We start from the raw sequence: 22,706 nt of genomic DNA, 5'->3' as shown, positions 1-22,706 counted from the left end.
TTTCCTAGTCTTACCTATGTTATTTGTCCCGACGTGGACCACAACAACTGGATCCTCCCCCACCCTCTCTAATATCCTTTCAAGCCGGTCAGAGATGTCCCTCACCCTGGCACCAGGCAGGCAACATTCCATGCGGGACTCTCGATCCAGCTTATAAAGGATGCTATCAATTTCCCTAATTATAGAATCCCCTATAACTACCGCTTGTCTTTTTGCTCTCCGCTCTTGAATGGCCTCCTGTGCCACAGTGCCATGGTCAGCTGGCTCATCCTCCCTATAGCCCTTTTCCTCATCCACACAGGGAGCAAGTACCTCATACCTGTCGGACAAGGTCAAGAGCTGAGGCTCCTCTGTTCCTGAACACAGGATCCCTCTACCTTCCTCACTTGCAGTCACATTCTGCTGACCCTGACCACTGACCGAGCTTGAGGTACTTAATCTACTGGGTGTGACCGCCTCCTGAAACAAAGCATGCAGATAACTCTTCCCCTCCCGGATGTGCTGCAGCATCCGGAGCTCGGACTCCAGCTCATCAATTCTGAGCCGGAGTTCATCCAGCAACCAACACTTGCTGCAGATGTGGCCACTGCAGCTCGCAATGGGATCTGCCAGCTCCCACATCATACAGCTACAGCACATCACCTGCCCAGCCATCTTGACTTAGATAATTAATTTATTAATGAGCTTTGCAGGTTTTTTTTTCAAATTTGGTGCAGATTTCCTACCAACCAATCAGGTCACAGCTTTCCTGTGATGTCAATTTTTCAGTTTTGGCTTCAGTTACTCTGGGCCCCGAGGTCACTGCTCTGGTGCTCCTCCCTCCGAGCCTGCTCCCTGGAGACAAGGCAGCGAATCCCCGGGGTAAGCTAGATTTATACTCACTGCTCCGATGCTCCTCCCTCCAAGTCTGCTCCCAGGATTTACTCACCAATCAGCTGCTTTTTCTTTAAAATCCACTTCCAGAAGAGTGTCCCTCGCAGGTCTGGTGCACTCCTGAAGGCACTGCCTCTTCCTCTCTCTCTTTAGGTTTGAGGAGGAGGGAAGGGATGGTAACTCTAGAGCAATGTAATGTTTGGAGCTATTCCGTTCTTTAACAGTGGGAAATAAGAACTTTTACTCAGGGTCTATTGTTGTCCTTTTCCATAACTACACTAAATCTAACTGAATTATGATTATGACCACCAAAATGATCTCCTATTGATATCCCTTCCGCCTGCTCAGCTTCATTGCTTAAAAGGAAACCCAGAACTTCTGCTTCTCTTGTTGGGTTTGCTATGTACTGGCTAAAAAATTCTTCTGAATGCATTTTAGGAATTCTGTGCCCCCCATGCCTATTAAACTGATTCTCTGCCATTTAATGTTAGGGTAGTTAAGACCCCCTACTCTTGCTGCCCTATTGTCTTTGCACTCTTCAGAAATTTGTCAACATATTTGCCCAATTCTCTGACAACTTCTCCTTCAAAGTTACAATCTCTCAGATTCTTTCAGGTACAATCTTTCACTCTGATTCTCCTTAAGATCCAGCCTCTCATCTCTCCCTCAGCCAACATTATAAAACCAGAATAATTGATTATTTGTCTTATTGGCTATATGTAGGACCTTGCAAACTCACTGTTACATTTTTAATAAGTAATTCATTGGATGCAAAGCACTTTTTCTGATACAGTCAGAAACTAATAAGGGAGTATCACCAGATTACAAATTTACATGAAACACTCACACATACTGATACATGTCCAGGTGACCATTGACTACAACCATGCAATGAAAATTGGTTTGCTGGAAACTCCATAAGACCAGTTGACATCACAATTTCCAAATTATCGTTCCATTGGGTTTTCTGCTTACGCTGGTTGATTTTCCCATGTTTCTGTGGTTACGTTCACCAAATCTACAGCGGATGAGTGGGAGAACGTGCATGGAAATTTGCTGCCACGTTCCAGGTCAGATTGCAAGATGATCCCTTTATTTACAATATCTAGGGTGGATACACAACCATATTGTTAGATACTGGGCAGTACAGACATGCTTCAAAAGATGCTCAGTTTACTTACAAGAGTGATCAGCACCGCAAGAGTGTGAAGCAGGTTTTATATTAATAATATTGTATTTGAGCCAAATGGATGCAAGTTACATATGTGCCACTTTGTATGTATGGACATGGAGCTGTGGAACTTTGAATGCTGAAATGTAGTAACTGAATAACAGAGGGGAAGAAATATCTGGTTGCTCTCGTTAATTATGTTATAATGTATTGAAGTTTTCTTCTGACTGGTATTTCCATCAAAATTGTAAGTATACTGCTTTAACATCTATCTATCTTTCTTTTCACTTCCATCTCTTCTATTTTTTTCACTCCTTATCTCCAGAGTATGGGGACATCTAGTTGATACTTTACCCTAGTGGCCATTCTTCAGGTATAGCAAGCATTAGGAACACAATTAATGGTGCAAAGCATTAACGCCAAGTTGGATCTTGTTTTCACCCAATATCAAAACACAAGCACGCTACTGTAGTTGTCACTCTACATTATCCAAGTGTTGAGACCTTGATTGAATTCTACCACAACATCCTGCTCCCTGCCCCCCTGCCTCACCTCTGTTACTTCCACCCTGCCAAACCCCTAACTTAACTTGGGAAGTTGAAGCCAATGTAATACACTAACATATGCCTCAGCTAACTCAGCACAGTCTAGGAAAGAAACAAAACATTGCTAATATTCCTCCTTTACCAAGTGAGACTTCCAGGTGCAAAAAATAAGCAGTGCCTTGCAGCTGGATGCCATGGGGGTTGGAGAGTTGCTGTGGCACTCTCACTGTGTTACTTTTAACTAATGAAACAGAGGAAACAGGTCTGAGTTGCAGAGACAATTGGTAGTGCACTGCTGAAATAAACAAATGTTAATTTCCTAAAATAATATCCGCCTACATATGCAATCAGAACTCTTTCTTTTATTCAGCAGGAGCAACAGTTCCCAGTTATTAGCACTGTGGAAGCCAGCTCGCCTTCAGTGTCAATAGGATCTACTAATAAGCAGTTGCATTGTTCTTTGCTGCTGTTAGTAAAGCACAACGACAGAGTCTGTTTTGTGGTGGGTGTCAAGTTTCATATTTACAATGGAGTGACGAAAACGCTTATCATTAAATCCTAGAAACTCTTCTTTAAATAAAAAGCACCAAACATGACATTTTCCACAGTTAAAGATCATAAGATCATAAGAACATAAGAAATAGGAGCAGGAGTAGGCCATTCGGCCCCTCAAGCCTGCCCCACCATTCAATAAGATCATGGCTGATCTGCCCTGGGCCTCAACTCCTCTTTTGTGCCAGCTCCTCATAGCCCTCAACTTCCCGATATTTTAAAAATCTATCTACCTCCTCTATAAATATTTTCAGTGATCTAGCCTCCGCAACTCTCTGAGGTAGAGAATTCCAAACATTTGCTACCCTCTGAGAGAAGAAATTCCTCTGCATCTCAGTTTTGAATGAGTGTCCTCTTATTCTGTAATTATGTCCCCTAGTTCGAGATTCCCCCACTAGTGGAAACTTCTCAACATCTACCCTGTCAAGCCCCCTAAGAATCTTGTACGTTTCAATAAGGTCACACTTCATTCTTCTGAACTTTAAGAATAAGGGCCTAACCTGTTTAGCTGCTCTTGATAAGTCAACTCCTTCATCCCAGGAATCAGCCTAGTGAACCTCTTTTGAACAGCCTCCAATGCCAGTGTATCCTTTCTTAGAAATGGAGACCAAAACTGTACACAGTACTCCAGGTGCGGCCTCACCAACACCCTGTACAGTTGTAATAAGACTTCCCTATTTTTAAACTCCAACCCCCTAGCAATACAGGCCAAAACTCCATTTGTCTTCTTAATTACTTGCTGCGTGTGCATGCTAACCTTTTGTGTTTCATGTGCAAGAACGCCCAGATCCCTCTGTGCTACACTTTTTTGGAGTGTCTTTCCATTTAAATAATAGTTTGCCTTTCCAATTTTCCTATCTAGGTGCGTGACCTCACACTTTCCTACATTAAACTCCATCTGCCAAGTTTTTGCTCACTCACCCAACCTATCTATACCCCCTTGCAGATTCCTTATGTCCTCATCACAAAATGCCATCCCACCTATTTTTGTATCGTCAGCAAATTTGCATACTTTACACACTGCTTCCTCATCTAGGTCCTTAATATAGATAGTAAATAATTGAGGCCCTAGGACTGATCCTTGTGGCACTCCACTAGTTACGTCTTTCCAACCTGAAAAAGACCCATTGATCCCGAGTCTCCGTCTTCTGTGTGTTAACCGATCCTCAATTCTAATACATTACCTCCAATACCATTGGATATTGCTCGTATCTTGTACAATAGCCTTTTATTTGGCACCTTATTGAATGCCTCCTGAAAATCCAAATACGGTACATCTACTGGTTTTCCTTTATCAACTCTGCTTGTTATATCCTCAAAGAACTCTAGTAAATTTGTCAAACATGATTTTTTGTTCACAAAACTATGTTGACTCTGATTGCGTTAAGCTTTTCGAAATGTCTTGTTATTTTTTCCTTAATAATGGATTCTAGCATTTTCCCAAGCACAGATTTTAGGCTGACTGGCCTATAGTTTCCTGATTTTTGTCTTCCCCACCCTCCCCTTCTTGAACTGGGGTGTCACATTAGTGGCTTTTCAATCCGCTGGGACCCTTCCAGAATCCAGTGAGTTCTGGAATAGTTTGACCAATGCCTCCACTATCTCTCCAGCCACTTCCTTTAAAACCCTTGGATGCAAGCCATCAGGTCCTGGTGACTTATCTGTCTTTAGTCCCATTACTTAGTCTCTATCACGAGGGATAAAACATTTGACAGTTACTTTCCTCCCATTAGCTCCTTGCTTATCTGATATCTTTGTGATGTTTATGGTGTCCTCCACCATGAAGGCAGATGCAAAATATTGGTTTAAATTATCTGCCATTTCCCTGTTCCCTGTCATCCAGTTCTCCAGTTGCATCCTTCAAGGTTCCCATGCTCACTTTAGCCACTCTCTTTCCTTTTATATACCTGCAGAAGCTCTTGCTGTTTGTTTTTATATTTCTTGCCAATTTACTTTCATAATCAATTTTCTCCCTCTTTATTAGCTTTTTAGTCATCCACTACTGGTTCCTAAAAAAAATTTTCAATCTTCTGGCCTACCACTAGTTTTTGCCACTTTGTATGCTTTAGTTTTTGATTGGATACTCTCCTTGACCAAATTTGTTAAATGTGAGTGGTTCATCCTTCTCATTGAATCCTTCTTTTTGACCGGGATAAATTTTTGCTGAGTGTTATGAAATATCTACTTAAATGTCTGCCACTGCTCATCCACTGACCTTTCCCATTAATATATTTTCCCAGCCCGCTTTAGACAACTCTTTCTTCATGTCTCTGTAACAGCCCTTATTTAAGTTGAGTACATTGGTTTGAGACCCGGGTTGCTCACCCCCAAACTGAATTTGAAATCCTACCATGTTGTGATCGCTACCCCCTAGAGGATCCTTAACTATGATATCTCTTATTAATCCCATCTCATTACACATTATTAGATCTAAAATAACTTGTTCCCAGGTAGGTTCTGCAACATATTGCTCTAAGAAATAATCTCTGATGCACTCTACAAATTCATCTGCCATGTTACCCCTGCCAATCTGATTTGTTCAGTCAATATGCAGACTAAAATCACCCATGACTCTTTCCCCTTGCTATTCCTTATTTTTACCCAAAGTGATTCCACACCATGACCTATTTCACCTATAATATGACTCACCACCACACGGATACTTTCCTTAATTAAAAAAACTACTCCATCTCCTTTTCTTTTTGTCTATTTTTCTGGAACATTGAATACCCTTGAATATTGAGTTCTCAGTCTTGGTCACTCTGCAACCACATCTCTGTAATAGGTTATATTCATTTATTTCTATTTGTCCCGTCAACTCATCTATCTTGTTACAAATGCTGCGTGCATTCAGCTAAGGTGCCTTAAGCTTCGACTTTTTACCATTTTGGTTCTAATTTCTGCAGCACTCTTCTGCTCATATTCTGCTCATCTTCTTCTCCTTCATGTCACACTTTGATTATTGTTCACCTCTTCACTACCCTGCACCTCAGCTCACTTGTTCCTTTTTGATTTCTTAAACTTCCCTTCAATTGAACCCTCGCCCCCACTAATTACTTTAAAGTCCTATCTTCAACTCTAGTTATATGATTTGCCAGGACACTGGCCCCAGCATGGTTCAATTGAAGCCTGTCCCAATGGAACAGCTCTCCCTTTCCCCAGTACTGGTGTCAGTGCCCCATGAATTGGAACCCATTTCTCCCACACCAATCTTCGACTCTTCGGTGTAAGGAAATCGCATGGAATTTTCTTTTTCCATGAGGCTTTGTCTTTCTGTAAAGCAATGAGAAATAGTCACGCTTTTTTACGTGGGGGCAGGTCCAGAGGAGAGCCATAATCTCTGTGAGCAGGGAGCTTTGCAATTCTCCGAGGTCTCTGAAGCCTTGTCCTAATTCATGCCTTAATTACAGCTTGGACTGTGGATCTCAATGCCTCAATGATTTGGCATCATCTCATAGACATTTACAGCACATAAGGAAGCCATTCAGTCCATCGTGTCCACGCCGGCCAACAAAGATCTGACAACACTCAGCCCAGTTTTCAACGCTTGGCCATAGCCCTGGAGGCTTTGGCTATGCAAGGAAATATCTAAGTACTTCTTAAATGTTACGAGAGTTCTGAATATTTATATATACTATACATCTGTCAGGTATCCATGAGAGGTGTCTGAACTGTTCTTGAACTGATGTTGTTCAATGGTCAAAGTGCAAATTACTATCCAGAAAAACTTACTTCCGGCCCAACCTAGGAGATGGGTGACTTTACCCAGTCATGCACATAAAGTATTTTAAGTTTCATTACTAAATCATGAAGCAACTAAGCTAGGTTTAGTAGTGGTTAGTCTTCCTCAGTCACCACCTCTGCCCCTTCCATCACAAATCATGTATGAACAGAGCAAATGATCACTTAATCAAGCCTATTCTGTCAAGGTGTGACTTCTCCATAGCTCTACGTACAGCTGCTCCTGCCATCTAAACCCCCAAATCCACCAGCCATGCAATCTCCTGGGAGTCAATCAGAGGAACCATTTTTGGTCAATTTAGGGGTAAAAGATGTGTTCCTCTTTCCCTTGTTTTCCCTCATAGGAAATGGAAAGTTGACACATTCATTCCTGACCTGGTGCTTTCTTCATGTGTGCTTGCGATGCAAAGTTCAATGCTCAGGGGTTAATGTTCTGAAGAACTTACCTGTTGATCCTGGGGTTTAGACATATGTGAAAAGAGAAGATGGCCCAATACGGTGGATGTGAATATATTCACTAACAAAATGCAGGCCCTGGGGCAATCAATCAGCTGTCCCAAGGACTGTAGCTAGAAAATTGCTACTGCGCTCCATGATGACCTTTTTGTTGCTTGTCTCATGTTGTAGCTCATAGTTGACATCAATGAGGGGATTATGTGCAGTGAAAATTTGGAGTCTTGCAATAGATTTTGCAGTAATTTGCATCTGCAGTACATGCAGTCTCCTCTCAAACTAAAGCAGCAGCATTAGTTGTAACTGTGGCCTAGACCATCAATGAGCGACATTGGCCGAGATTTCACCAGCACTGTGGAGAGGGTTGGGAGGTGACAGTGTTTGCAATAAGGCAGTGAAAGGTGTTGGGAGGTCAGCCCAATATCTCCCTGCCACCATGGAATATTCCCAGAAGCCAGAACAGCAGCATCTCAACCACCCACTAACCAGAGGCAGGCAGTCAATTAATCCAATTAACTGGCCTATTAATAGCCATTTTTACACCTTCACCAGCATTATACACATGTCAGTATGCCCACCTGCTATGTCCCGAGACTGCCGGATACTTTAAAGCAGTTTCCTGTATTGGGGGGCCTTCCTTTCTGGCTGTTACATGGCCCATGGAGGGGTCCACCGGCAGCAATGACCAACTTCTCACTCTGGCACTGCTGCTGGATGATTTGTGCGCCATTGGCCTGCCTATCTGTCTCAACATGGAGGCAGCATCTCTTTCCCACGGTAGTCTCTGCAGTGGGCAACCTGCAGTCCTCTGGGCCGGCAGCTCGGAGAGGCAGCCTTCATGCCTAATTGGACAATGATGGCTTATTTTTTTTAATTCTTTCACATGATGTGAGCATCGCTAGCAAGGCCAGAATTTGTTGCCCATTCTTAATTGTCCTTGAGAAGCTGGTGGTGAACTGTTTTCTTGAACCACTGCAGTCCATGTAGTGTAGGTGCACCCACAGTGCTGTTAGGAAAGAAGTCCCAGGATTTTGATCCAACAACAGTGAAGGAACAGTGATACAATTCCAACTCAGGATTGTGTGTGGTGTGGCTTGGAGGGGAACATACAGGTGCATCTGCTGCCCTTTTCCTTCTCGGTGGTAGAAATCATGGGTTTGAAAGCTGCTATCAAAGGAGCCTTGGCAGTGCATCATGTAGCATACGCACACTGCTGCCATTGATGAAGCGCATGACTGTTTAAGGTGGTGGCTGAGGTACCAATCAAGCGGGCTGCTTTGTCCTAGATGGTGTCGAGCTTCTTGAATGTTGTTGGAGCTGCACTCATCCAGGCAACTGGAGAGGATTCCATCACACTCCTGACTTGTGCCTTGTAGATGTTGTCAGGAGGTGAGTTACTCACCATAGAATTCATTCATGGTATGTGGGCTTCGCTGGCTGGCCCAGCATTTATTACCCATCCCTACTTGTACTGAGAAGGTGGTGGTTAGCTGTCTTTTTGAACTGCTGCAATCCATGTGGTGTAGGTAGACCCGCAGTGTCATTAGGAAGGAAGTTCCAGGATTTTGACAGTGATGGAATGGCAATATATTTCCAAGTCAGGATGGTGAGTGACTTGGAGGGGAACTTCCAGGTGGTGGTATTCCCATTCATCTGTTGTCCTTGGCTTTCTAGATGGTAGTAGTCATGGGTTTGGAAGGTGCTGTCTAAGGAGCCTTGGTGAATTCCTGCAGTGCATCTTGTAGATGGTACACACTGCTGCCACTGTGTGTCGATCGTGGAGGGAATGAATGTTTGTGGACGTGGTGCCAATCAAGTGGGCTGCTTCGTCCTGGAGAGTGTCAATCTTCTTGACTCATCCAGGCAAGTGGAGAGTATTCCATCACACTCCTGACTTGTGCCTTGTAGATGGTGAATAGGCTTTGAGGAGTTACAGGAATCCTAGACCCTGGCCTGCTCTTATAACCACAGTATTTATATTGCTGGTCCAATTCAGTTTCTGGTCCATGGTAACCCCCAGGATGTTGATAGAGGGGTATTCAATTATAGCAATTCCTTTGACTGTCATGGACAGATGGTTAGATTCTGTCTTTTAGAGATAGTTCTTGCATGGCACTTTGTGGTGCAAATGGAGCATGGAGCCATATCCATACCAATCTGCTGGTAATTTTCTTTACTGCTCTTTGTATAATGAGCTTGGTCAGTGCACAAGAGGCTGACTATGCAGGAACATTACAGTCCAAGCTCAATAAACACAATTTCAGCAATCAACACCAGATAGTGACCAAGAAAGAGAAATCTGGCTTTTTAAGTTATAGAGGCCATATATATCTCCTTCACTGGCTATAAGGTTAGCTAACTCAACCAGGTGAAGGATTCAACCTGGGACCTTCCGGTCTGTTGCACAATGCACTGCTCATTTACATCCTAAGCCACTGATAGTGTACTGCCTGATATTGAGGTCAATATTTTTCCTTCAACCAGCACTACTACAAGTAAATTAACTAGCCATTGCTGTTTGTGAAAATATTATTGTGCTCAAAATGGTTGCCACTATTGCAGACATCACAATAACACTAGAACTCATTTTATGAAAAGCACTTTGGGGCAATTTCGACAAATATTGGCTAAGTTCCTATTGGAAATGGAGAAATATTGCAGAGGATGTGATATTTCCTAGATACTGTGAACAGCCAGCTGAATCACAATAATCATTTTCTGGTCTTGAACATTCCTACACCCTTGATTTCTTAAGTAGCGCAGGTGCAGGGCAGTGCAGCACTCAGAATGATTGTGAGGAGGCAATTTTCAAAGTGTGAATGATTGGCAGTACACTTGTCCCTCTGGCCGAGTAATGAACAAAAACTGCATTCAGGGAGCTATTACTATTTCTGGAACAGCAAAGCTTAAAACCTGATAACTTTCAGGTTGGATTGTTGTGTGAGAATCCCCCCTGTGTGGTGTTGGTGGCCTGCTGATATGGCTGGAGCAAACTGCACCTGTTAGTCAGAAAAAGCATGTTCAATTCAGGAACTTTCTCTTTGTTGCTGGTCCAGTCCCTGCTGTGTTCTACAGTGATGAGAGGTCAGTCTTCCTTCCTGTTTCAGTTGGGAATAATGGGTTTAAAAGGGGAAAAAAAGAAATGTGAGCAGAAGGTACTGTGTAGGCCTCAGGCTGTGGAAAATAGCTCATAAACTGGAAGTAAATTGAGTCAGTCAATCGTCTGCCAAATTAAAGGCCAGAATAGTTTGGCAGGTTGCTGTACACAACTGGGTTCTTTGCTGTGCTTGATTAAACAGTGCAAAGTAACCCTGGTGTTAAAATGGTCTTCATCATCTGCCTGTGTTCGAAGCAATTGTTTTCTTGTTTCTTAAATGTCACTTGTATAAGCAACTGCCCAAAAGGTTTCTACCTTATGGAAACTGAGCAGCTGACCAAATCTGTTTGACTCACAACTCTTAAAGGGATATAATCTTCATGAAAATATGTTTAGTAAACCTATTTTCACTTTTTTTTGTATTAGATGCTCTATGCTGGTGTAAACTACATTATACAATGTTATTTGCACAAATACAATACTTCTACGTATTCAAACAAATAAGTATCCCAAACATTTTTTTCTGTCATGACAGTGTCCCTTAAAGAGATCCTGAGGCCCCTGACTTATATTTTAATGTTCATCAGACAGTTGTCTCTCTCATTGGCAGGACATTTGAATGGATAAAGTTGTTACAGTACTTCATTTACATGTAACCAATGTTTCTCTCTGACTTGCCTTCTGGCATTGGAGACTGTTCTGATAAGTCTCAAATTGCTGAGGACTTCTGAAATTTCCTGACATCATAAATCTGAAAAGATGCCTGCTCCAATGCAGAGTATGACAAATTGTTGGGTGATCAGTTTGCACAATTTAACACCATGGTAACGCTCTCCACTAAGAAAGAACTCAATTAATTTGACTGACTTATAAAGAGTTTCTTTTTGGCAAATTGCTTTAGCACTTGTGAATAAATTGCTTTTTTTTTTCTATTACATTAAATATTCAAGTGAACCAGCCATTAATGAAGTCAAATAATCACTCACCTAGCTAATAACTTTTTGCCACACAATGATGAATCTCAAAAAGCCCTTCAAATGACAGCACAGCTACTGACCATACCTTACACTCGACAATACAGCACAGCCAATAACCAGCTCTTATAAGCTTTGCATTGCAGTACTACTTGGCACATGTGATAAAATGCTAGCAGTACAGGGAGCAGACAAGCCTGGTACACTTTCCTTGTTTCCTCCTCCTTGTGTCACATGTTGAGGAATAGCAGAGAATTAAGATGGGGTTACTGAGGAACAAAGTTCATTGAAGGGTTTCACTGGAGATTTGAAGATTTCACCATTTAATATGCTGACAGGTTATATGTGACACAATAACAAAGGAAAAGCAGATTGTCAGGATGCTGCTGTCATGCCTAAAAGATGCTCTGCCTACCACACAAATGAGTAACGTGGTATATGACTTACAGTGCCAGTGTAATGCCAGGTATGTAGGTTATATGTCCCTTTGGCTGTTCACAATAGGCAGAATATTGCCTGCATTCAACCAACCCATGCTTGCAAAACTCAGAACATTAATGTCTAATGTTAGATGGGATTCCATGATTGGGAGCTGAACAATTCCAAGTTTGCTAAGAATTACACTAACAACCAGTGTAAGATTATCAGTTGGGCTCACAATGTAGCTCATTTACACTTGCTGGAAGCTACATATCTTCATATGCAGCGACTTGTCCTCTGCAGGCAAAAGGAATATGTCCAGACTTTGCATCTTTTTTGTATAAGCAAAAGCATGGAGGACAATAGCTCCCTGGTCCATTCACCATGGCAACATTTTGGCTAATCAGAGCCAATTTGCCAACCAATCAGCATCCCCTTTCTTATGCAGTTATTCCCTTTGAAATTTAGCATTCTTGTATCTTTCCTAATGAGTACAAGATGAAAAGCTTTGACAGCATATCTCTTTTATTAGCAATACTCAATTTCTGTACTACCAAGTGACTATATAGCAGTAGCTTCAGTGACAGTGATGGTCACTTGATCTAACACCATCTACAGTACAGATGCCGAAACCACTAGCTTTCAGATAAAATTGAATGCCTCTCTTCTTTTTACCTCTTGTATTTTTTTTATCTTGCCCCCACACCTGTCCATTTACTTTTTGTTCTGACACAAGTTCACATGCACCAGTTGTTTTCCCAAGTGATGATTCTTCATGCATGAGTCTAACAGCGAGAGTCAGTAAGGGAGTCGGTTGCAAGAGGCTAAGGAGGCATGTGGCTGAATCTCGCCTTTACTTGACATCCAAGTGTATGCACAAGTCAAGCAAGGATCACTAGATAAGAATCAAGAATAGTAAAGCTGCCAATTTTCCTCTTCTGAGCCCAGGCTGTTGAGGCCAATTGTGCATCTACTCCCACCTGAGTTTAGATCAGATAACTTAACACATCCTAGGGGTTGAGTTCTCTGTGACTTAGCTAGCAGGTGCATTAACCCACTGAGCCTGCAGGGAGAGATATTGGTTTTCCTTTCTTTATTTTCTTTCTTGCTTCCTGACTTCCTTTCTAACATTTACCTACGTTATTAGCTATACTTACGTCTTTAGGCTTCATTATGCAGTCTTTTTGCAATGAATTTATTGAAAATTGCGAATCATAGAAGTTTACAGCAGAGAAGGAGGCCATCATGGCAATGTGACTTCTTTACTAGAGCAATCCAAAACTAATCTCGCTGACATAGCCTTGTATTCTCCTCTGCTTCAAATAATTATCCAATTATTCTTAAAGATGCAATGGTCTCTGCTTCAACTGTTCCCTGTGGCGAAGCATTCCATGCTCCAACAACTTGCTGCATAAAAAGACACGCTAACCTCGATTCTCATTCTGAGTGACAATTTTGAAATTGATGACCCCTCATCACTGACTTCCCAACCAGAGAAAATAGTCTCTCTATTCTGCCAAAATCCTTGATAGTTTTAAAAACCTATTTTACATCTGCTTTTAGTCTCCTTGGCTTTAGTGGGAATAGTCCTGTTATCTCAAGTCTCTCCTTTATAGCAATTGTTTCCCAGCCCTGGCATCATTCTGGTAAATGCACACTGTATGCTCTCTGTAGCTTTAATTTCTTTTCTATTTGCAATGCCCAAAATCTCTCACAGATTTCTAACGGTGGCCTAACCAAAGCTTTGTATAAATTAATCATTACTTCTTTACTATTCTATTCTACATCCCAGTTTATAAAACCTATCAAATATTCCCTGCTTTTAGTGCAGGAGTGATTAACAATGGAATATTTTAAGACATAACAAAAAAAAAGAAATATAAAGGCCTATTGACATGCACACTACAACTGGAAGCTCACCTGCTGGCTCCAGCCATTGGAATATGTGAATAACGTGTCTAGGGATTCATTAATAGTGTGGATAAGGTTCCCTGCCAGTAGTGTCATTCATAAGATCAGCCCTACGCTGACAGGATACGAACAATCAACCTTGCAAAGGCCAACCTAATTGAGAGGTGTCCTTCTTGGAAGTACATTTTTTGTAAGATATGGCCTGGATGTGCAAATGTCAGATTAAAGCAATGGGTTACTGAAAATTCTAAGCAGGCCACAACTATGCAGAATTTGACTATTCTTACTTTGTTATTTTAAAAACATCTCTTCATAATAATGACTATCTTTTTTAGAGTCTCTGCTAAACATAGATCATGACAAGCATCCACTTGTCTGTAAACTTCCTGCCAATCCATACATACTGCATCATTCCAATTAGAGTACATCAATTATAATGACTTGCATTTATATGGCACCTATAATGTAGTAAAACATCCCAAGACTTATGAGGAGTGTAAACAACCAAGATTGACACCAAGCCAAAGAAGCAGAGATTTGGAGAGGTGATCAGAAGCTTGGTCAAAGATTTAAGTTTATAGAGCATCTTGAAGGAGGAGAGAGAGGGGTGAAGTGGTGGAGAGGCTTAGCGAGTGAAATCCAGAGGTAAAGCCTGGACACCTTAAGGTTCAACCACTAATTGTGGAGTGAAGGATGTACAGAATACTCAAAAGGCCAGAATTGGAGGAATGTAGTTCTCAGATGTCACAGGTGTAGAGATGTATTACAGCTGCAAATATGTCACTTGCTTTGATTTTAGGGCTTTCTTTGGAGAATTACACTTGTCAAAACTTATCTTTCAGTGCTAGTTAACCTTTGAAAGGTTTCTTGCTGTTTATTTGGGAAGACGAGAGTTTAAACTTGTGAGCCATTCTCACTGGGCTTTCCATCTGTCCAAAAGAAATTTGTAAGCAACAGCTGCAGCCATGGAATACTGCATTGGTTGGATACTAAGTAGTCAGTTGAATTGATCCATAGGTACACAAAAGTTGGTTGTATTATCCATGTTATGATTTGGGCTGTACCTAGTATTTTTTTTAACTCATTTTACTCTCATTGGTAAGTACCCACTTCCTATGAAACAGAATTTGCTCTTGTACACATAGGCCTGAGTTCCTGCACAGGTCAAGAGGCTCTCCATCTGTGTGAAAATGCCAGCAGAAGGGCAAATCCAGAGATCCAGCCTGCCTTTGCCATTTTCACAGGGGCTTAATGGGTTAATGGTTCCCAAAGGCAGCTGCCGATATAAATCAGCAACTGTCTCTTCTCATGTGATTTTGGAGAGGTAGGTATCTGAAACGCGAATTGTGCAGATTAGACCCGGTGGGAGCAGGTTTGAATCTTTTAGATTTGTTTGGATAGCCAGGACAGCTTTTGGAGAGATCAGGTGCCCTTTGGAGGAGGTAAAGTACCCTTTGGAAGAGGCCATATGCCCTTTTGGATTGTTAAAATTAGACATAAATTTGTATAAAAAGCACGTAAACTCACTGGGACTGTCAAGAACCTATCAAAGCTGTTAAAGAAATGTCAAAATGTGAAAGAACTGCCAAAGCCCATTGGAACTGTCAAAGCTCATTAGAACTATCAAAACTGTTGAGGGATTTAACTCTGCTGGTCTTTAAATTTAAATAAAATATGTGTGGTGTTTAAAAAAAAGTGCTGGCTAGTTCATTCTATCTGTTGACATAAGCCTGAGGGTTACCATTAAAGGACTGGTGCTGCTTAACAAAATTAAGTGGGGCACCTGTTAAGTGAACAGTTTTGATTGACAACTCCAAGTGGTTATAGAATATATTTATTTTCATTGATTAAACACTGAAATTAAATTTTTCTTTTGTATGAGATTAGTTGATGGCTCAATGTATTGAATGTTTTTTTAATCAATGAGGGTGTGTTTTTTAAATAGCGATATCATCAATAGACATAACTTCATTTTATGTCAGCATAGCTCCTGAGGTTTGCCATGGAGTATGCTAGATGAGTTGGCATAGAGGGGGTAAAGCGAATGGTGGTGGGTTGAGGACACGGGTTGGAATAGGGGATATTAGGGGCCATTGTGGTGGCCATGGGGTGGCACAAGGTGGCATAGAGTGTATTAGGAGCCATGGGAGTGGGTACAAGGGCATAGGTTGGCATGGAGGGTATGAGGGGAGATGCGGGTTGGATGAGGGCATGAGGTGGCATGAGTTGACATGGATGAGGCATAGGGAGCATGTAAAGGTGAGGGCTGGATGGATGTTCTTTGTTTTATTGTTTTTCCTCAAATCTTTCACACGTTACCAGTGCAGCCGCCTCATGCTTGGCAGCCTCCGCAATCATTCCGGGGCGGGGGATGGGTGGCAGGTCCAACTTTTAATTGAGCCTGCATACCACCCCCCTCACCCTCCCACCAATCCCACCCACCCCCTCCGCCCCCAACCCGGATTGAAAATACCAACTTTTGAGCCTCTTTTGCCTGGGAGAGTTTCACAGAGTTAGAAAATGCCACCAAGCCTGGGAATGAAAATCCGGGCTATAGTATCTGAGGTAGAAGGCCACTGTGCAAGCATTTTATGATTTTGAGGTATGGACTGGAAACAATATGGAATATCATTGCACACATGAAGCTGAATTTTTACCTTGGTGTGTGGGCGCGTGCCCAGTATGCACGAGCGTGAAATAGTGCTTGGTGACGTTGGGCAAGTGTCCCGATGTCTTTGTGCACTCACACGAAATTTTGGTCAGCGGGCGCACGCGGGAATCGGCAATGCGCCCACTGACAATTAAGAAGGCTGGTCAGCCCATTAATCAATCACTTAAATAGGATTTTTCCCTGCCTGTCCAACGTTACGGTTGGCGGGCAGGTGACTAGGCCAAGCAGCCTTTTGATTTTTGAGGAAACCTCACCCACGGGCGGGATGAGATTTCCGATGTTAATTAAAAATGAAAACATTTAAATCTCATTCCAACATGTCCCTGCTCGTGTGACAGAGTCACATGAAGGGACATGTTTACCTTAATTTTTAAATCTTTATTTTTAATGTAATAAACCTTCAGGTCGCTGAGGCATCTCTGCACCTTCAGGGAGTTTTCTGTGAGCGCACCTTCAAGCATGCGCTGACTTCCACGCTCACCCTCCTACCACCCCCACCCCCCCCCACCCCCCACCCTGGCAGCGCTGAGCATTTCAGCGCGCAACTCACACTGGCTGGCCGTTAATTTACTGATAAGGGGAAAATCCTCCCGTTGATACCTTTAACTGATGAAGTATTTACTTAGGTTTAAAACTAAACCAAGTTTAATTTTTAAAAAGTAACATTAAACAGAATCAAGAATAGATGTAATTAGATTCCAGTATTAATTCATTTTACAGAATCCATTTCAAAACAATAAAAGCTATTAAGAATAGTAGTAGATGGTAGGACAGAAAGACTGGGCCCAGGGGCCATCTGGAGGATGGAAAAAGGAGTAAAGGAATTGGACATCTAAGGTCATAATTATCCATTGCAGCACTGGGTAGAGGAAAAAATGAGCCAGCTCTCCTTCTGCATATCTTTATGTGATGATGCAAACTAGAACGCCACTTGTATGTGATTGAGTTCAAAGTCAGGATTGATTGTGATGCTGCCCCCATGACCTAATGGCCTCCTGTTGTTTACGATTTGAATTACACACACAGGCCAGAATATTTCACTCGTTGGGCGGGCGTGCGCCTGACCCAAATGAATGTAAAATGATGCGTGATGACATCGGGTGAGCGTCCTGGTGTCATCACACATTTGCGCGATATTTCAGTCGGTGGGCGCGCGCGGGAGTCAGCAGCACGCCCGCTGACAATTAACAGGCCCATTAAGGCCCTTAAAGATCTAACTGGATTAAATTGTTCGCTTCCCGTCCAACCTTATGGTTAGCAGGCAGACGAAAAGGCCAACAGCCTTTGGATTTTTTGTGAAACCTCATCTGTGGGCGGGATGAGGTTTTGGTCCATCATTAAAAAAAATATAAAATTTTCAAACTAATTTCTAACATGTCCCTGCTGATGTGACAGAGTCACATGAGGGGACTTGTTGTTAACATTAATTGGCCTGCCAGTGTGAAATCACAATTGCGGCCCCATCACGGATGATGGTCGGCTTCCCGACCGCTCCTGCTCAACCCCGCTGAGCTTGTCCGACAAGGGCAAAAACTCTTTCCACAAAGAATGAGTGCCTGGGTGAGGTACTTGAGGCTTTCTGGTGCAAATAGACCTGTAACCAGCAATAAGACACTGTCTTCAAGAGAGAAGGGTAATAAATTGAAAGACATGGCTGAGGAAATTAATAAACTTGCAAAATGAACAAATAATTGGCAAGTGAAGTTCAGCACAGATAAATGTGATAGGAAGAATAGAGGGTTATTTATTAATTGGAAGGTGCTTGTCCAGGTGGGGGAGAGGAGAAATGGGATTTCAGAGTAGATATACGTCAATCACTAAAAGTTGCACCATAGGTTAGCAAGGCCATAGAACAAGCAAACCAAGCACTGGGCTTTATTTCTAGGGGAATACAATTGAAAAGTAGGGAAGTTATGTTAAATCAGTATTGAATCTTGGTTAGACCACACTTAGTATTACGTGCAGTTCTGGTTGCCATATTATAAAAAGGACATAGAGGCAGCAGAGAAAATTTACAAGGATGATACCGGAAATGTGGGTATAAATATCAGGGTAGGGTTAATAGACTGGATTTCTTTTCTGGGCTGAGGGCTGACATGATAGAGGTATTTAAAATTATGAAAGGTTTTACTGGATTGGGTATGGAGATAATGTTTCTACATGCGGGGAAGAGCAATGCTAAAGACCATCAATATAAGATAGTCACCAAAAAATCCAATAGGGAATTCAGAAAAAACTTCTTTACCCAAAGAGTGGTGAGAATGTGGAACTTGCTACCACAGGGAGTGATTGATAGACGAGTGTAGATATATTCAAGGGGAAGCTAGACAAGCATATGAGGGAGAAGGGCTTAGAGGGTTACAATGATAGATTAGATATAGAAGATGGGATGAGGCTCCAGTGGAGCATAAACATCAGCACACACAGGTTGGGCTGAATGGCCTGTTTCTGTGCCACATATCCTATGTAATCCTTTGTTTTAAAAAAAGGAAAATTAACTATTAAGAAACTTAGTTCCAGGAAAGGGTTAATACAGAGATCATAAGGCCAGCAAAAATGAATAGCTGAAAATCTTTCAGCCTCCCACTGCATTATTGGTGTGGAAACCCATCAAGCACTACAACATGTTTCTTTTTTTTAATTTAAAAACCAGTTGGAGCACGAACCATCCTATCTGGCTGATTGCTTTCCTCATTCCACCCTGGAACTCTTTCTTTCTTTCTATCAAAAAGACTGTAGTACTTCAACTGAAAATGAGTTGGATAGAACTAGTCAGGCAGGGAGAAGAGGAAAGAACAGTCAGATTCACTGGCCCTGCATTCATTGGGTTAATCATTACTCAGTGAGCAAAGAAACCTATCAATAATCCCTCCTTCGGTGCATGCAGCTGGCAGCTCAAGCTTTCCACATAATACTTGCAATCAATTTCTTCAAAATGGGTGAGGCTTTTTAAAAAATAAATTGCAAGGAGGTAAAATGAAGTCATGGTGATGGTTGGCAACTGTTTCAGGAATTGTGACATGGATCATTTTATGTGGAATTTATGGGTGAACACACATGGTAACTCAGGACACACAGCAAATACCACAGCTCCATATTAATTCCATTCTTCCTTCTATGTTGACTAAACTAACACACTAGTTAAGGTAGGAGTAAATTTTATATGAATAAGACAGTTGGGTTTCCTCCTGCTTTTGTTTTGCGAGGGGAATGGAAGTGTTAGGATGTGTTATCAAAAATAAACTAGAAGTAGCATTTAATAGCTGTTGGTGTTTTGCTTTGACACCACTTGCCAATGTCATATTATCTTCTACCTAAATGTCAATTTGCTCTGAAACATTTGACCATCAGATTTTATTATCCTCACTCTGATACACGATCAGATCGTTATAATTAGTTTCTGATCTTTATAAAACCATAATTTGGATTTCATTATATGATGCATTTGATTTAAAAGGACAATTACAATAATATTTCATACCACTTAACTTTCTATTATTAGATTAATTGATGCAGAGAAAGCTAATTGGACATATAGCTGGTTCCTTCTCACTGTTGTAACAAGGAATATTAACTGCTCATCATCCTCAGGCAAAAAGAGAAACAGAAAATGTGTAATGTTCAGTCAGCATTTCCAGACAATTGGTTAGAGATTTGAGGAGTCCATCTCTAATATGAGTACCATGATGTCTCAGGCATTCATGCTGATTTCAGTATCTATGGAAAGAGTGGGCCATTGCATTGAGCATCAGACATGGCAATTGGTTGTATTCTGACCCTCACCAATGACCAGCATGCTCATTCTGCCACCTTAAGCAGAATGGAGGAAAGCCTCATGTTGGCTGTTCAATGCCTCACTGAAATGCAGTGACCTATTCTCCAGGCCTTGGCTAGCAAGGAAGTGCAGGTGGGCCATAAGAAGGAACATGGAGAATAGAGGAAAGGCTTATGGAAGCAAGCTGCTTAAAATGTTCAATTCCACTCTTCACACTTTGCCCCACCCCATCTCCCGAATCCGCCTCCTGTCTGTCCCTGTATAGGTGCAAGTGGAGCAGTCTTTGGTGAGGCATTCACAGCTCCAGTACCTGAAGATCGGCGTAATGAGCATTCAGTGGAATGAGCAGCCTGCTTCTAGCTCTGCTGAAGCCACAGTGTTTGTGTCTCATATGAGTAAAAGGAAAAGGAAGAAAAAGTTTGTAGCTGTACAAAGCTAATTGCTTGTGTGTTTAACACTGTGTAAAATTGTCACTTCTCTGTTCAATAATTACGTGTCATAAACTTTGTTTCAAAGCTTCATTGTCCTGTACTTCCAACTGTTGCCTGCTGCCTGCCAAGTGGCCTTCAACGTTGAGGTAGATGGAATGAAAAGAGTAGAAGATGAACAATGGGTGTCAGAGGGTTGGATTGTTGACTGTGGAACTGTTTGTGCTGGGGTCTGGGTGAGTGGCACAGTTAGCTCAGAATTGGTATATCAGATGGCTGCACTACTTCAGACTAGGCAAAGCATGCTTGAACAAGTCCACTGTGCATCCTGACAGCTGAGTAACTACAGGTGCCCTTGCCACCTGAGGCTTCTCCTCCTCCTCCACTGAAGAGGTAACGCAGTCACCATTTTCCTCTATCCAGGTTGTGCAAGGCACAGCAGACTCCTATCACTCTGGGCCCCGCTGCTCGTGCATACTGAAGTGTGTCCCCAGATCTGTCTGGACACATGAATCACATTTGCAGCAATCCAATGGCTTGCTCAAGACCGCTGTTGTGTTAACGTAGTTTTGGTTGTATCAGTCCTGTTCATCAGTGGTAGGCTTGTTGCAGGTGTTATTAGCCATGTTCCAAAAGCGGAATCCTTGTCTTCAAGGAGACATCCACTGACTGCATGGAGATGCAAAGACCTATGGAGAATTGACCGGTGCAGGATAAGGGAATGGGCATATTGCACGGACATGCATGATGGTCTTTCTGTGGTTGCATACCAACTGATTTCTATTGATAAATACTGCTAGTTGATCTGAGGGTGCCTTGACTGTTACATTGTGCAATCCCTAGGTTAGATTTTCAATCCAGGATCAGGTACCCAATGCCAGGATCATTTCGGGGTCCTGGCCCCCTTCCATATTAGCATCACTGGCACAACGAGATTTTTTAAAGGGAAAGGTCCTAATTAACCTGCAGATGGATTCGGCGCCCAATTAGTGGTGCCAGGAGCGGTCCGGAGCTGGCACCTCATGACGGAAGCAAATGGAGGCCATGACTGAACTTGCTGTTGCCTGGAGGAATAGAGCAGGCAAGAGAGCAGAGGGCCATCAGCCTCATCATATCATATCAGTCCACATAACTGTCCAGATGCTCAGTCCTCAGGTACTCAAGCTGCTCTGCTCAAGAGACAGCAATTCTGTGTCCCTGAATGAGCACCTCAGTTTGACTGTTCCTTCTTTATACAGGATTTTTCATCAGCAACCACAATTAAGAATGGCTCCCCACTGTGCTCCAGACAGTTATGCATGAACATGCCCCAGACTGTTCACTCTTCCTATTATTAACATTGAAAATTTGATCCTGTCCTTCACCAGCCTGTTAACAAGCTCTTCATTTAGTTTTTAACTGTGAGTTAATTGGAGGCATGTCAGTTGTTGGATCCCCAACCCCCCTCCACCCTGCCTTTGAAAATTCCAATGTGCCCTGGAGATGTCAGAAGACTGGTACTCTACCCGAGTGCATGATTTTTAAAGCATATCCACACCGAACCTTGCCCCTACAGGCAATTGAAAATTTGAGCCCCCTGTGCCTTTGGGAATCTAGCCAAAACATCAAGTCCAAGAGCCCTCTCATTCTGTCTAATCCCACCAATAGTGAAGTGGTGGCTATGGCAGGCATGGCACCAGTTATCAATGTGCTAATGTGTAGCAGATGGTGAAATTCTGCAGATGTCACCAGCGGATCCCTGGAAGGAGACAGGAGTGAAGAAATTCAGGGCTGCGGTGACCTTGATGACCACTAGCAAGGTGTGACCACCTGGTCCACTTGACAGGAGGTTTACTTCCAGGAGGCTGTCGACAACCACCTGATGGGAAATTCTGAGCCTCCTGAGTCACTGCTGCTCAGTCATGTCCACAAATCTAATCCTCTGCCTATATACTCTGTGTTGGGATATCACTCCCTTGAGCTGGAGCCCTGTGTTCATCTCTTCTCCCCAGGTGGCAGGTGGTTGAGGAGAAGGTTGTTGCTGCACTTGCTGCTGGTGGTGTTGCTGGTGGTGCACCTCTCATTCCTCATTAGAGTTCTAAGGCAGAGCTTCTAA

The sequence above is a fragment of the Carcharodon carcharias genome, chromosome 7, assembly GCF_017639515.1.
Source record: "Carcharodon carcharias isolate sCarCar2 chromosome 7, sCarCar2.pri, whole genome shotgun sequence".
NCBI classification, from domain to species: Eukaryota; Metazoa; Chordata; class Chondrichthyes; order Lamniformes; family Lamnidae; genus Carcharodon; species Carcharodon carcharias.
This window is presented reverse-complemented; position numbering follows the sequence as displayed.